This window comes from Bubalus kerabau, chromosome 10 (genome assembly GCF_029407905.1).
Source record: "Bubalus kerabau isolate K-KA32 ecotype Philippines breed swamp buffalo chromosome 10, PCC_UOA_SB_1v2, whole genome shotgun sequence".
Taxonomy (NCBI): domain Eukaryota; kingdom Metazoa; phylum Chordata; class Mammalia; order Artiodactyla; family Bovidae; genus Bubalus; species Bubalus kerabau.
Window position 1 is genome coordinate 6,721,861 of NC_073633.1, and position 16,959 is coordinate 6,738,819.

The 16,959-nt window shown below is 39.5% G+C and overlaps 1 long non-coding RNA gene across 1 annotated transcript in view; it reads left to right on the forward strand.

Moving 5' to 3' along the window:
- The window catches only part of LOC129620797 (uncharacterized), a 33,086-nt gene extending 28,661 nt beyond the window's left edge, over positions 1–4,425 (forward strand). Inside the window, exons 2-3 of the long non-coding RNA XR_008698706.1 lie at positions 3,419–3,588; positions 4,041–4,425. This is a non-coding gene — a long non-coding RNA (uncharacterized LOC129620797). The remainder of the gene's footprint in view (positions 1–3,418; positions 3,589–4,040) is intronic.
- The last annotated feature ends 12,534 nt before the right edge of the window (positions 4,426–16,959 follow it).

Here is a 16,959-nt window from a genome sequence, read left to right on the forward strand (position 1 = left end):
TTTGCAGGAATCATTATGTTTATTCATATCTTTAAATCAGCTTAAATCTGCCCTGAGCCCTCCTCCATCAAGGCTGGAGGGAAATACAATTTCAATCATTATTGGGACTCCCTACTTTCAGGACCTGGGCAAAGGAACTTAACATATTGCTCAAGAACACAGGTTTGTCCCTCTGGTCGTGGGCCACAGATTCCTTGCTGGCTGCTGCTGTGATGTGTGTTGTTTCAGCCCAGCTGGGGCCATCGGCCCCCGAGGCCATCCTCGGGTTCGCCCTGGAGCCAGGGAAGGAGCCCCTTCGGCCGAGGGCCACCTTTCCCAGATGCTGTCCGCTATCATCCTTGGGCCTGTTCTCTCCCCAGGCTTCTGTCAAAGAGCAGCGGGTGAGCCCCACATTAGAGAGGTGCTGACCCTCATCCTTACCATTTTGGGAAATCTCTCTTCCCCTTGAAAGTCACCATCTTGTCTCTCTTTCCTCTCTGGGACACCTGGCACAATTTCTTCAGAGGGGTTGAGCTTTCACAAAAGGCCAAAAAGGCCTTTGATGTCAAGTTTTCTGGTGTGCAAAATCCCTGATGCAAGCAAAGTGTTAGAAGGCTTGAAATGAGAAGATGGAAAAATACTGTGAGTCAATTATTTGCTCAAATATTATCCTGTTTGCTCTTTTTTAGATGAATAAACTCTAGTTAAGAGAACCACCTAGGGGAGACCTGGCAGGGAGGAAAAGGCAGTTGTGACATGCAGACATCTGTAGCGGAGCCGGGAGAGGCATGGTGGTGGCTACAGGCAGCGATTTCTCACAATACCCCTGCACTGAATGCCTCTATGAGGCATCTGGACTCTACTCTTCACTGCTGCTCCACTAGTATTTCTTCCTTTGTACCGTGCTTATCTCTTTTTCTTTATTCATTGCGTTTTCCTTCTTTTCCTTTCCTTGACATAACTTCAAGTTGGGCTTACCATTCAGTTTGATATTCCTTGTTAAGGTTTCCAGATACCATGAAGGACTGGTTGCTAGTCACTGAGCCAACTTCATAAGGAAAACAGCCCTCAATCCAGTCATTGTAATATTCAGATGACCAGATCAGATTGAATGTGATTAGAAGGTTGAGCAATCACCCTGCAAGTGTTTGAGCCAGTTTAATGCATAACTGTCTCCTTAATTACGGAGTCAAATGCAACATTAGCTTTTAGCTACAATCTGGGCCTCTCAGGCTGTTTGCATGATTGCTATCTTCTTGCCTTCTCTCAACTTGTAGCAAAAGGGAATTTCTGGGCCATTGTTTTCCATTTCACTTATTTTCCATATTTATGCCAGTAAAATATTTATAAATGTTTAAGTTTGTGAAAGCTGTTTGGTGGTTTAGTTGCTAAGTTGTGTCTGACTCTGTTTATTATATTTCTATTATCCACCTTTGTTGTAGAACATCTGCTTTCTTTCATATGCTCATTACAAAAAAAAGTTTTTGAGTTAAATGTACCATAAGCTTACACAATTTTGCAGTACATGATTTCCTGTGTACTTTTTTTCCATCAAAAATTGCTTTTCACTTCTTTAGTCCACATTTTTTATTCTATGAAACAGAGGTCAACACATTATTTCCTGTGGGCCGAATCTAGGCCATGGCTCTAGTTTTGTAAATAATGTTTTGCTGGAAGACAGCCACGCCTGTTCTTAAGTGTTGTCTATGGCCGCTTCCATGTTGTAGTGCCAGAGTGGGTAGTCATGATGAAGGCTGTCTGACATGCAAAGCCGAAACTATTACTACCTATATTTTTCCAGAAAATGATTGCTTATCCTAGGTATGGTACAATAACCAAAAATTGTTTCCATTGCAAAATCTTAGAATTCCAGAGGTGGAAAAGATATGAGCCTAAGAACTGCATTTTACAGAAGATAAACAGGCCCATGCAAGAGTCAGCTTTTACTGAATGCTATTATGTGCCAAGCACTGTGTCTTAGGAAAGACAAGCATTGTGTCTTAGGAAAGACTATCTCATTGTCTACAACCAGTGGGAGACACTGGTTATTTCTGGGAGAGAGACTTTAGAGTCTAAGAAAGTCGTTGCAACATTCAGCCTCTAAGTGCAGGAATTTCCTGGAAATCCCATAGAAAGTAAATGTCAAAAACTAAAGCCAGTGCTTGGTTTCCTGTTCTCCCATGCCGTCTATTAAAAGCAAAGATGTTTATTGACCTTTGTGTTCTGTGACCCAGGGAAGCAGAGGTCTTCTTCGCATGTCTTTTCTAAATCTTGACTGAAAATATACTGCCCATTGGCTGGGGTAAGACATCTGCTCTAGCATGCCTGGCATAAGTTTTTTCTCGGGTGAGTCACACAACTATGGCTCTGTTCCCTGAGAATTTGCTTGAAGCTTGACTTAACCTGTTAAAAATCTGCGGAGAGTGGAAGTGGACCACTATTAGAGGCCCCTCTATTCCCATGAGGAAATAGGACTCTTTCTCATCAAGTCAGCTTGTGGCTTAGCCTTCCCTGTGTGCAAAAAGTAGAACAGGAACTTCTATGTGGGGTCATAAAAATTCCTAACTAACATTTCCAATAGAATGTTGACAATAGACTGTAAGAATGATCAACTCCAAGTTAAGCTTTCATTGATGACACGAATACTTGAAGCTTCATGATCACTGGGCTCCACATAGTCAGGATCCCCAGGGCCTCAACATGGGGGCCTGGTCCCACTGCCTTAGGGACATATACTTCTCACTTTTTAGTCAATCTTACCTTTGTGTATTAACACCTTAGTATTTGCAAATTTGTTCTCTCTTCAGGTTTCTGCTTTGTCCTTCCTAAATATTTTTCCTGAAATGAAGGCCTTCCCAGTCCTAAATCCAGGCTGCTACACTACTAGAGAAAGTATCCCCCAACTGGGCAGATGAGAGTCTCCACGGAAATATGGTCCTCATCTTCAGCTGGGAGCTTGGAGTGGAACAGCCTGTCCATCTGTTTCCCTAGTCAACTCATATTCTGATTTCCCCCTCAAAACTCCCCCCAAACTTCTGACTCCCTTACCTATCTCATCAAATTGGAACTCTCCAAATCTCTACACTGGGATGCTCTCACATCCCTTTCCTTTTTTAAAAAATTGTTTTTTAATTGGAGTGTAGTTGCTTTACAGTGTTTCTGCTGAATGGCAAAGTGAATCAGTTATACATATATATGTGTGTATATATATCCCCTCTTTCTTGGATTTCCTTCCCATTTGGGGGATTTTCTTCCCATTTAGTTCTCCACAGAGCATTGAGTAGAGTTCCCTGAGCTAGACAGGAGGTTCTCATGAGTTATCTGCTTTACCCATAGTATCAACAGTGTACATATGTCAATCCTAGTACATCCCGGTCCATCACAGCCTGCCCCTTCCCCCCATTGGTGTTCATAACGTTTGTTTTCTCTCTCACTGCAGCACTCCTTACAGTAGCCAGGACACGGAAGCAACTTAAATGCCCATCAACAGAGGAATGGATAAAGAAGATGTGAGACATATACACATGGGATATTACTCAGCCATAAAAAAGAATGAAACTGGATCATTTGTAGAGATGTAGATGGACTTAGAGAGCATCATAGAGTGAAGTAAGTCAGAAAGAGAAAAACAAACGTTGTATATTAACGCATTTTATGTGGTCTAGAAAAAGGGTACAGATGATCTTATTCACATCCCTTTCCTACTTTGCACCTTGCATTTGAAAAGGAGACCCTCCTCCATGAAAGTCAGATGTTCCATAGGTTTTATCTTTCACATCATGTCTCAGCATCTCAGAGAACTTACACTGACCATTTCCCCAACCTCAGTTCACCCGAGCAGTAACCTAGCATGTCAATTTGTAAGAAGTGAAAAAAATCCCTGAAGTAAGTTGCTGTAGAAATATCATATCAGTTAATCCAGATTTCCATGTATTATAACCATAAAGTATAAATTGGTATTCCTCCTACTGAATAGAAATTGAAACCAAACAAAATAAAAGAAGCAAATTCTCCTCCAAATGTGAACACCACAGATGAACTTTTTTCTTGTGATCTTCCAGTTTGCAGGATGTTGTCACCGACACTGAAATCTGTCAACTGACTATCGCTTGGAGTCAGCTGAACTGCTTATACCACATACAGGGGAAAAGCATAAATGTGTGTTTGACTTCCATGAAATTAATGATAGATGAGCTACTAAAGAGAGAGCAAGAAGAAAAGTGAGAGCTGAGAAAATAACAATTTAAATATTATGAGCAATTCTGCCTGCCAGTCTCTTCACTGCTCACATGACCTACAATAGTGTTGTCCAGGAGGAAGAAAATGAATCCCTGGAGTGTGTACTATACCCATCTTTATCATCTCAAATCTCATCTCACAGTGAACTCATCTTTGTTGTCAGCATCGGTCATCATGGTGATCAACGTTATCACTATCAGAACTGGGCAAGAATACCCAGGATGCATGGTGAGTATTCACCATCATTGTTTCTCCTGCTTTGTTAAATGCATCCTTCTTCTTATCTTACTATCACATAATTTAATACCCTGTAGGATTATATTTTTCATGTTTACACTGTGTTATATCCTGTACATTATTGTGTGTTTTACCTTAGAGGAACTTTTATGCCAAACCACATACAGTCTATTCTATGTTCAATTTAAGAAATTCTCTAAAATTACTTTGAAAGAAACATGATTATCACTTTCCTCTTTGACTTTACAACTTAACGCCCAATATTTGCTGTGATCGCCTACAGCACAGAAAGTAATATTGTTTTCCAAGAGAGAGTGATTTATTACCTAATAATTGTACCTAAAGATGTTACCTTATTTTTTAAAAATTAAAGAAGAAAGCAAGAACTAGAGAATAACTGGGAAATTTTTGCCAACATAAAATCCAGAAGAAAGAACTCTAAAACATGTTTAAAAGAAAATCTGTAGCTAACATGTTTATTTCCATCCTTAGAGAGTTGGAGTGACCTAATAACCCTAAATCTAATCCTATCCCAACCCTAATACTCTGTCAAGTCTAAAAGCCAAGGAAAGGATAGACATAATAAATTATGTAAAAAGTTTAATCCTGTATTAACTTAATAGATGTCATAAGAAAAAATAGATGTTTAAGAAAAAGATGTCATAAACAAAATCAATAAACACAAGATCAGGAAACATATTTGCAATATATAGCCCCCCAAATTTAGCATATGTAATTGTATTAGTTATCTAATTCTGCAAAATAAATAACCCCCAAACTTAGCAGCTTAAAACAATATACCTTTGTTACTCACAGTTTCTGTGGATCCGGAAGTGAAAGTGAAAGTCACTCTGTCATGTCCAACTCTTTGCAACCCCATAGACTATATAGTCCTTGGAATTCTTCAGGCCAGAATACTGGAGTGGGTAGCCATTCCCTTCTCCAGGGGATCTTTCCAACCCAGGGATCAAATCCAGGTCTCCTGCATTGCAGGGGGATTCTTTACCAGCTGAGCCACAAGGGAACCCCAAGAATACTGGAGTGTGTAGCCTATCCCTTCTCCAGTGGATCTTCTTGACCCAGGAATCAAACCATGGTCTCCTGCATTGCAGGTGGATTTTTTACCAGCTGAGCTATCAGGGAAGCCCATGGGTCAGGAATCCAGGCACAAATGAACTACGTCCTCGGCTTTAGGGTCCCTCACAAGATTGCAGTCAAGATGTTAGCCAGGCTGCAGTCTCATTTGAAGGCTTGAATGGGGAAGAATCTGCTGCAAAGCTTATATTAATGTTTGCAGTATTTATTTCCTTGAGGAATATTGGAATAAGGGCCTCAGCTTCTCACGGGTCTTTGGCTGGAGGCGACTTTAGTTCCATGCCAGGTGGCCCTCTCCATCAGAGAAAGCACATAAGAAGAGCCACAGAAAGAGTATGAGCAAAATGGAAGTCATGGTCTCTGTGACATAATCACAGAAGTGGCATCCTGTCACTGTTGCTATATACTAATCTTTAGAAATAAATCACTAGACAGAGCCCACACTCAGAGGAGGGGATTACATAAGAGCATGAATACTAGCATGCAAAGTCATTGGGGTCCTTTCTGGAAGGCTGCCTTCTACAGTAATATACAAATTGCTTTTACATACTAGTTAGAAAAAGACAATGGAATTTAAATGTGAGCAAATGATAGAAATAGGCAATTCACTAAGAGGAAGTCTGTAGTAGTTGTGAAAATGCAAATTAAAATGGCAGTGAAAGAATCACATTAATTCTCAGATAAGACTCAGATAAATGTATAAAGATGCATTGCTAATGAAAATATGAATTCTACAGCCTTTTGGAAAGCAACTTGTTAATATCAATTAAAGTCAGAAATATGTATTTCTTTTGACTTGGAAATCTAATATATCAAATTAAAATCAAGAATTCACACACACACACACTACACACAAACCATACACATACACGCTCACTGTAGTATTATCTTGGTACCAAAAAACTGGAAACAAAATGGATAGCCTTCAACAGATAGCTAGTAAAATAGAGAGAGATATGTGTATATGTAATATTATGTAGCCATCAAAAAGGATGAACTAGAGGAAGAGAATGAATGCCCACCCCTCAAATAAAGGAAGATAGAGAAAAAAAGAAAGCAAATAAAGATGGTAAAAAAAGGGTAACTATGAGAATAAGCATGCATTTATATAAGATTATTATTTATTTGTGGCTTGTGAACAAAGAAAATAGATATAAGTTTTAATGCATTAGTTCTGTGTTAAGTGGAAGAATTTTCATTATACATTTATAATATGAGACTACTTTAAACATTGACTTATAACATATAGTACACATATGATGAATAACATATACATCAAGTTTCCTTGTTATCAAGGAAAATATACAGCAAGTTTTTAACATCAGTTACCTGAGCTGAGTTTGTTAGAGGAAATAGTGGAAAAAGAGGATAAGTTTTGCCAAATACAATTATGTAAAGTTTAAAAATAAAATAAAATTAAAAAAAAAAAACTAAAAAAAAAAAAAGATTATCACTGTCATCTGTAAAACCATTTACAAAAAAACACACATTATGTATTCTTTATTGTTTAGAAAATAAAATTATACTCTATTAAGTAAAAAAAAAAAAAAAAAGAGGATAAGGAGGAAGCTGTGCAATAAAACAAAAACAAATCATTATTTACACCTAAAAGTGAATATGATAAGCAGGTATAATCTTATTATATACTGAGCTAAATATACATTAGGCTTCCCTTGTGGCTCAAGAGTAAAGAGTCTGCCTGCAATGTGGGAGACCCGGGTTTGATCCCTGGGTTGGGAAGATCTCCTGGAGAAGAAAATGGCAACCCACTCCAGTATTCCTGCCTGGATAATCCCAGTGGACAAAGGAGCCTGGCAGACTACAGTCCATGGGGTTGGGAAGAGTCGGACACGACTGAGCGACTTCACTATCTTTTCAAATATATACATATATTTGTACATATAGAAGTACAAGAAAGTCACTGGAATATTCATAGTGGTTGCCTTAAGATTGAGTTCAATAAATTTTATTTTCTTCCTCATAGCTTTATATATTAATTTTTTAAAAGGGCCTGTATTATTTATGTAGTTGGAATGAAGTGAAATTTATAGATATGTACTTGCACACGTATGAATACACACATGGGTTATATATAAATACAAGCTCTGTGAATGAGGTGAATTGACTGGCAAGATTTCTGTTCAGAGGAAAGGAGAAAGGGCATTTTATGTCAAAGACACAGTATAAAGAGAGATGTTGACTCAGAAAAGCAAAAAATCATGTGAAGGGGAAACAAAATATCTGATTGGCTCATACCAGGAAAGAAAGTAGTAAGATTCTATGTGCAGGCTGGAACCTAATTAGGAAGGACTTTGAAGACAGTTTAGACTTTATCTAAACAGTGGGGGAGCAGAATTTGAGTTTAAGGTGATATGATAAAAATCTGTTGGAAGATGAATCTGGCCCTGGTGTTCTGGACAGAATGGTAAAGACTGGCCCGGAGACAGAGCGCTACTGAGGTTAATTATACAGACCCAGCATGAAGCAGTCAGAGCCCGAAGTGGGTTGTGTCTGGGGAAGAAAGGAACACACTTGGCGCTACACAAAGTGGCTTAATGCTGGGTTCCTGGCAAGGAGATTTTGAGGAAAAAGCATCTACAAGCATCAATTACACCAACACGCAGCCCTTGTTCTTATGCTTGTGTAACAGAAGATGTGCTGGCGTTTCTGAAATAAATCAGAATAGCACATTTTGTATACATAAACATTTACTTAAGGACTTATACATTTATTGTCTAGCACTTACCTTTAGTTTATAAGAACTTACACATTTATTGTGTAGCACCAGGGCTTCCCTGGTGGCTCAGAGGGTAAAAATCTGCCTGCAATGCAAGTGATCAGGGTTCCATCCCTGGGTTGGGACGATCCCCTGGAGAAGGAAATGGCAACCCACTCCAGTATTCCTGCCTGGAGAATTCCATTGACAGAGAAGCCTGGTGGGCTACAGTCCATGGGGTCACGAAGAGTTGGACACAACTGAGTGACTAACACTTACTTATCTTTGCAACAGTCAAGCAAGAAGTGGAGAGAAGAAGTGATGTCACACTTTCTCAGATGAAGAAGAGAAAGCTTCAAAAGATAAAAAACCTGCCCAGCCTCACATAGCTTAATTTCAATCTAAAGATTTGACCAAAATTTTCTCTTTGAGTTGGTCTTCAACCTTAGCCTTTGGAAGACCTTCAAGGTTTTTAACATTTCTGGAAATATTTCTGATAAATGATAATATGAACCATCAAGGTATAATCATATCTAATCTGTGTTAATATCTAATCTGTGTAATGACAGTTAAACAGGACACACTAGTTGAGTTTACTATCAATAACTGAATATTCACTTTCAAAATATAGGGAAGCATCCTAGACACAAAGAGAAAAGCTACTTATGTGTTTACATGTTGAAATTTGAACAGTCTGTAAAATTGTGCGATAGCTCATTGTGGCTGTGAAAATCATTAATTTTATGTAGAATAATTTTAAGTTGTTCTTTAAAAAATAGAAAGCACTTTCTTAAAGCAGTGCACAAAGCTTCAGTTTGTGGCATTGTTTCATCAAAATTATATCTTCTGGTATATGATAAGCCTTTACCTTAGTAAATTACAGCTAAGTAGAAAAAATAAAATTAAATCCTCAGGGAGGGAGGAGGGAGGAGGGTTCAGGATGGGGAACACATGTAAACCTGTGGCGGATTCATTTTGATATTTGGCAAATCTAATACAGTTATGTAAAGTTTAAAAATAAAATAAAATTAAAAAAAAAAAAAAAAATAAATCCTCAATGGCACCATCACTATCAGCAGTCTCTGAGTCTAGCGGAACTGTAAATATTGTTCCTCAGTTAACCTAAGTGGAAAGTGACTACTTTCTATTACAAATTTACAGCATAATGACCATAGAATCAGTCCAGTAACTGACATTACTGGGAAATTATTGATTCTCTAACATAATGTCCAATTTAAAAAACTTTGTCAACTAAAAACTTTGATATCAAAATTATCAAAATAATTAAATTGTTTTTAGACTAGAAGCATCCATTTTATGGTGAACTGAAGTTTCAAGTAGCCTTAGCTTTGTTGAAACTGGACATGAACTTTGGTCCACAGAACACTGTATCCCACTGATCTAGCTCCTATAATCAGCTAGTAACTGTGAGAACCAGGTTCAAACTCAGCCATTGACCTCTTGTGGTCTTCCCCACTAGAATACTTGCTTCCACCATCCAGGAAAGGAGTGGACACAGAGAAATCCTTAGCTTTCCAAATTATTTGGAGAGTACTGTTTCTCTTATTATCAGTGTCCCCTCAAAGCCTCAGCGTTAGTAGTGAGATCATGGCCAATTTGAGTCTCTTGGAAATATAACTTGTATTACCTTCTGAGCAAAAAAGCCCATGTGGTATATCAGTATTAACTGATTTGGATCTGAAAGGGAGTCGATCCTGACTTAGATTCTTGTGCAACAACCAACAGTATTATCCAGAATAAACTCTGAGTGACCTAAACTAATTTCTTGGAAAGTGTTCTAGGTATTTTCCAAAAAAGACTAGAATAGGAAGTTAGCCAGCTTGGCAGTGTTTATCCAAGAAACCTGCCAAAAGTCTGGCTTGATTTGCCAGTGTCAATATTCTAGAGTGCAAACATATTCTTGTGCAAGGGACATTGTGTAAGCTAGAAATTAATCTTAGTTCATTCATTGTCCAAGGATGGATGCTACAGAAAGAAGCTCAAGTAATAGTTCCAGAATCAAAGTATGGGCCTCTCTGGTGAAGCTCTACTTAATTGCCTTTTCAATAAGGGAGGAAAGCCCTTGTTTGAAACCATGTTGAAGGCAGTGGTGTGGGGGACTGCTGGTGGAAACAAGAGGGGGCTATTTTCTTCTTCATATCTTTGTCCAAACTAGAACTAAATATGTGCTCAAAGACCTTTTTGCACTTAGCCAGAGTGGGTTTTATTCCAGGTATCCTCTGTCTGTATCACGGCAGCAATGACTAGAATAAAAGTGGATTTGAAAAGGTCAGTCCTAGCCCAGCATTATTAATCAAGAGAATATCTTTATCCATTAAGACCTCATAATAAGAACTGAATCACAAGTATCAATATGGATGTAAGGATAATACCATACTATTAAGTCATGTCAAGACATATCATGATGTCAATCATGGTATACCAGGAAGTCACTGTGAAATGTTTAGGATGATAATTTCTCAGTACTGTCAGTTTCTAAGCAGTAGAATTGAATCTTTCACATTAATGGCAATTTGGGCGTCATTGACTGGAGCTCAGCTGCCTTACCATCAAGTCAAGGAGATGGGGTGAGGCTGGTCACAAATCCCAGAGTTTTGGATGGATCACTGAATCAGAGTTTGTCTGGTTTACTTTGTTGACAAAGGCCCCTTCCTACCCACGGCCCTTCCTTCAGGCATTGGAGTAAATAGAGTCCATCTCTCTTTATGGCTCACACTCAAAACTCAAAGACCAGAGAAGAAAACTGAGAAAAGATGGGACAATATCTTCCTATGACCTTGGCCTCATTTCCTTCTGGTCTGGCTCCTTGTCTTTGAGCTCCAAAGAATGTGGGCGAATGTTTGTGCTTGTGATTGATTTAATAGGAATAGAAAAAGATGAGATGGTTCAGATTGCTCTTGTCAGTCCAGAGATCAGTTTCCAACTCTGCTTTTCTATGTTCTCTAATGTAATGGGCCTGCCCAAGAGAGAAGAGAACAAAGAAATGTGTATGGGAGATGGTCATGATCTCTGTCAAGCCAAGACCACCCAGTGGACTAATGGAAGGACGGAAGCCAGCCAAGGCCACAGGATAATATTGCAGAGAATGTCTACTGAGACATAAGTAATGCTACTCCCAGGATCTCGTTTCTCCAAATACTCCATCTCTTGTAACACCAGAAACTCTTTTCTCCTTCATTTATTGTACTTCTGCAGCTTCTTCTGAAACTGATTGCTTGTTCCTTTTCAATTTTGTATCTTGTTATGGGTCATTTCTCTTACACTAGAGATGCTAAAGGCTGCAGATTCTGCTGGAAAGTGACTCATAAATCTCATTTGTGTTAAAAATTTAAAATCTCATGGAGTTTGGGCCAAACACAACATGTTAGGATGTTTGAAATCATATGAAAATGTAGATAAAGACTTTAAGTAAATAGCATAGTGACTAAAGAAACTGGGGCTAGTAATAGCTCTCACTTACTGAGGACCAACTATGTACTTAAAGGTACCAGTGACCAAGTTTCATTAGAACTGCTGCTGCTAAGTCGCTTCAGTCGTGTCCAACTCTGTGTGACCCCATAGACGGCAGCCCACCAGGCTCCCCCGTCCCTGGGATTCTCCAGGCAAGAATACTGGAGTGGATTGCCATTTCCTTTAGAACAGCATCTATTAAAAGATAAAAAGATGGTCTTCAAAGCCAACGGCTGGATCTTTTCAAAGTGGCTTCTGTAAGTTATCTAAGGAACTCAGGAGCACATTTGTGTGTATGTGAGCCTTGACACTGGCACTGGAGATGGAATCATAAGGGGTTTGAGTCTATCAAAAAGTGGTGGTGGCGGCTGGTTGATAGTGAGCCCTGGTGACCATTGTGGTATGGAGGATCTCAGAGGGGGAGAGTTGGCCCAGTTCTGCCCCATGACCTGTGGGTTTTCATGGCTCTCAACTTCACAGCAAGGACTGGACTTGAGAGTCCAGAGTCAGCTAAGTCAGAGTTGGTGAATGATTAGATAATAACATGCTTGACTGCCAAAGAGGGCTGGAAAGATGCCTTTTTAGGTGCTTCCAGCAACCAACCACTTTTGCCATTTTGCCTCCGCTTCACTTCTAGCATAATTTTAAATAATAATATTTAGCATATATTTAGTACTTGTTTTCTTCCAGGCTGCATTTAAAGTAATTTACCTGTGTTGTCTCACCCAAATAACAATTTACAAGGTAGCTAATATTATCATTCTGCATTCACTGATATGAAAACTGATATTTAGAGAAGTTTGGTAACTTGCCGAAGGTTACCCAGCTAATAGATGGTGAATCTACAATGTCTACCTTCCAGTTATACTATGATTGCAGCTACCTCTAAGAACAATTCTTTTGCTCTACCACTACGCATTCTCTCCTTTCTTCTATGTGTCTATGCTGTTTCTTATGCAATTTCCCTCTCTCTTGCAGGTTAACAAGTAATAGTACAATTTTTAAAGATTGCATCCTACTCAGAGAGTTTGGTCAGATCACTTGAATATATTGTGCTCCAAGTAGAGATATCCCCTTCCCCCAAGAGGCGCACACAAAGTGTAAACTCTTTTTGTGATCAGGCCAATCCCCAGATGTTTGTGAGGGTAGGAAACCCAAGTCATCCAACAATCAAGCAGAGAGTCAGTTGTAATAGATGCAGTGAAATATGATATGTTATAATTATGACAAGAGGCACTGCAAGATCCCAAACTACCTCAATTATCAGTCTTGCTACTTCAGTTCAGTTCAGTTCAGTTCAGTCACTCAGTCATGTCTGACTCTTTGCGACCCCATGAATCGCAGCACGCCAGGCCTCCCTGTCCATCACCAACTCCCGGAGTTCACCCGCGCCCATCGAGTCGGTGATGCCATCCAGCCATCTCATCCTCTGTCGTCCCCTTGCATCAGGGTCTTTTCCAATGAGTCAACTCTTTGCGTGAGGTGGCCAATGTGTTGGAGTTTCAGCTTTAGCATCATTCCTTCCAAAGAACACCCAGGGTTGATCTCCTTCAGAATGGACTGGTTGGATCTCCTTGCAGTCCAAGGGACTCTCAAGAGTCTTCTCCAACACCACAGTTCAAAAGCATGAATTCTTCGGTGCTCAGCCTTCTTCACAGTCCAACTCTCACATCCATACATGGCCACAGGAAAAACCATAGCCTTGACTAGACGAACCTTTGTTGGCAAAGTAATGTCTCTGCTTTTCAATATGCTATCTAAGTTGGTCATAAATTTCCTTCCAAGGAGTAAGCATCTTTTAATTTCATGGCTGTAGTCACCATCTGCAGTGATTTTAGAGCCCCAAAAATAAAGTCGGACACTGTTTCCACTGTTTCCCCATCTATTTCCCGTGAAGCGATGGGACCAGATGCCATGATCTTCGTTTTCTGAATGTTGAGTTTTAAGCCAACTTTTTCACGCTCCTCTTTCACCTTCATCAAGAGGCTTTTGAGTTCCTCTTCACTTTTTGCCATAAGGGTGGTGTCATCTGCATATCTGAGGTTATTGATATTTCTCCTGACAATCTTGATTCCGTACTTACCAGACCACTAATAATACACACATATTAATATAGTTCTCATTCCAGGGACACGGTAGATTGAGCTAACTAATGTGTAATGTTCTCTTAATGCAGTTATATAGAAATGCTGAATGAAGTAGAGTTCAAAGCTTTTATATCACAGCAGAGCCCAGAAAAGGAAAATTGCCACATGCCAGGAATGAAGAGTGAACCCCATCAGACCTGTGCATAGCTGATTGACTGCTTTCCTAAGAGCCTTGATGCAGAGACCCAGGCTCTCTGTGTCTTATGGTTCTACCATCTTTACCATGTAATTTTCAAAGTCACTGTGCTTATTTTCATTAAGCTGATGAAGGATAAGAGCACAGAGGATGGCCTGTTGGAGTTTTATGGATCAGACCTACAAATAGCCTATAGTACTTCCATTAAACTTCTGGTGAACTCACTTCACAGTGGCTGGGAATGTAGGCAGATTGTACCAGGAGGAGAAGGAGGAACTTTGTTTGGATATTATTGTATTGTATAATGCAATACAAGAACCTTATAATGTAATGTTATCATAAGCTAAGTAACCTTACCTTCTAAACATTCTGGATAAATAGAAGTTGGAAAAAAAGGTACAAACTCTAAGTCTCAGTTGCTTACATTTTGATGAAGAACAGACTGAGAAACTTTTAAATAAATTAATAGCTGAAAGTCTTTGTCTCTAGGTAGATTCTCTTTTTACATTTATGCTCATAGCTGTAAATGGATTCCATCTCTTCCAACAGGTGAAGCTGATATCCAATTGTATAACAAAGGAGGATGCTTTACTTTTCCATTAATGGCTAATAAGTATATTTCTGGATTCAGGAAAACATGTTTTCCTTTCACTACTCAAAATTGGTATGTATTTGTTGCCTTCCTTAGAAAGCTATGAGTGCATATAATACAGGAGGTTGAAATATCTGCATGTTTTAGAGATAACTGAGTTCAAGTGCCAAGGCCAAATTATAGATGTATCCAATCAGATGAAAACATTAGTTTTTGCATTTCTGAGCATATTTGCTTTGTAGTCATTCAAATAAGGGAGAAGGAAATGGAAACCCACTCTAGTGTTCTTGCCTGGAGAATCCCAGGGCCAGGGAAGCCTGGTGGGCTGCCATGTATGGGGTCACACAGAGTTGGACACGACTGAAATGACTTAGCGGCAGCAGCAGCATTCAAATAAGAATTTAGTTTTGCACATAGCTAGAAGGTCGGCCTGATTTTTTAGTCTGCTCTCACAGCCAAGCCCAACTCCACTCACTAGTCTCTGCTGCGGCTTACTGTAAGTGGCTACCTGTGAGCATTCCAAGTACAGCTTGGTGGAATCCGTAAGAGGATGGCTAAGTATTGTCTTTGGCCCACCACAGGCAGGTGGTTTAAGAGCTATCGCATATCAGTCCTCTTTAATTGTGCCTAGATTTGTTAACAGAGTAGAACAAAGCCTAGGAAACTAGAAATTATATTAGAAAGGTTTGAGATACAGAGGTAAAGTTGGGGGAGGGGCCAGCATCTTACAAAAGTGTTAGTGATATACATGGTCTGACTCTCTGTACTCTTCTCTTTGTACATTGAGCGTAAAGCCATTGAGTGGGGCTGGAGGGTGGCTCAGATCTGAGAACAAACACTGACCCCTCATTCTCCACTCTTGGCTCTCACTCAACCATCTGAGGAGACTTTGGGATCTCAGGCAAGGGAACGTCTCAGATTCTTTCCTGATTCCATTTCTGTCTTTGTCAGAAACTTTACGGAGGATTTTTCTCAAGACCACAGCTGCAGAGGGGTTGTTTCAGGTCAGTGAGAAAAAGGGATCCACTCCTTGGAGTGAGACTAAATAAAACTGTAAAGTCAAAAAGGTTGCAGTTTTCACAGCGATCCCTGAGAAGACTCAGGGAATTCAGGGCCACTGAACCACGGTCAGCAACATGTGGTGTGGACCTGACCTGGGATTCCCTTACAGCTGGAGCAAAGAACAAAAGACCATGAAAGAGCTGTCCTTTCTGAGATCTACAAGTGGGTGTCTGTGATTCTTCCCTTTGTTTCCATTTAAATTTTCATCATTTGGCCTTTATGAATGGACAGATATGAATCTGATCCTTGCTTTAAACTTTTTCTGGAGCAACAGGTGAATAGATTGCATGTCTTTTCTGCTAAACCTTGAGACAGATTCAAAACTAACCTTGTGAGAAGAGAAGGAACTAGCAGAGCCCTCAGCCAGTGTGAATCCTTCACTTGGCATCTGGGCTGGAAACTTCTCTCAACCACACTCTCAGTATTGTCAATCCACTAGCCTTTCCTCCTGAGTTCTGCCTTCATTTATGACTTTTCTCAGTGCTTCTTCAGCATTCTTTGACTTTTATCATGGTATTTGGCAAAGTTGCTTTTCACAGATGTGTTATTCTAAACATAAGTTTTCTCTTGAGCTATATAGGACATAGGTTTTTCCATGAACTGAACCACAGGTCTAGAGCCATCTTTTTGGTTGTGTTAGATGGATGGGTCTCCCCTGCACCTGGAATTACCTTGCCCTTGCATGTAACCTTATCTTTTGTTTGTAGTGGAATATGAAATATTATATGTGCATAATGCCCACAGTAATGACGTGTAACTTCTAGAGTGCAGCAGATGAGTGGTCTGGCAACAGTAGTAGGTCTGACATCTTGTCTTAATTCTCATATGTCCTTCCCCTTCTGTGATCAGTTTTTGCAAGTCCTGCATTATCAAAACATGGATTTGATAATATAACCTGTGTATATTACATGCATTACCCATAGAAATAGAAAACTTACAGAACACAAGCACAGGTTCCTCAAAGGTTAGGGATTCTTTCACAGAATCTTTTCAGCTCTCTAGCATTTCCTTCTAGAATTAACTTACTGCAATATTTTTCACAGAAACTGTGAGCCACTTCCCATTACATATGTTCTGCTTTTTGACCATAGGAAATCACATTTTTAGTTGGGTATGTTGCTGCGCAGCTAAAGGCACATTTCTCAGCCTTTCCTTTGCCGCTGACTTTGGCTGTGTCATTAAGTTTCAGCCAATGAGATATAAATGTAATTCTTAAGTCAAGTTTGGTGATAGAATTCCCTTAAGAGAGTCTCCTCTATTTGCTGTCTGGTAGATGTAATTAGAA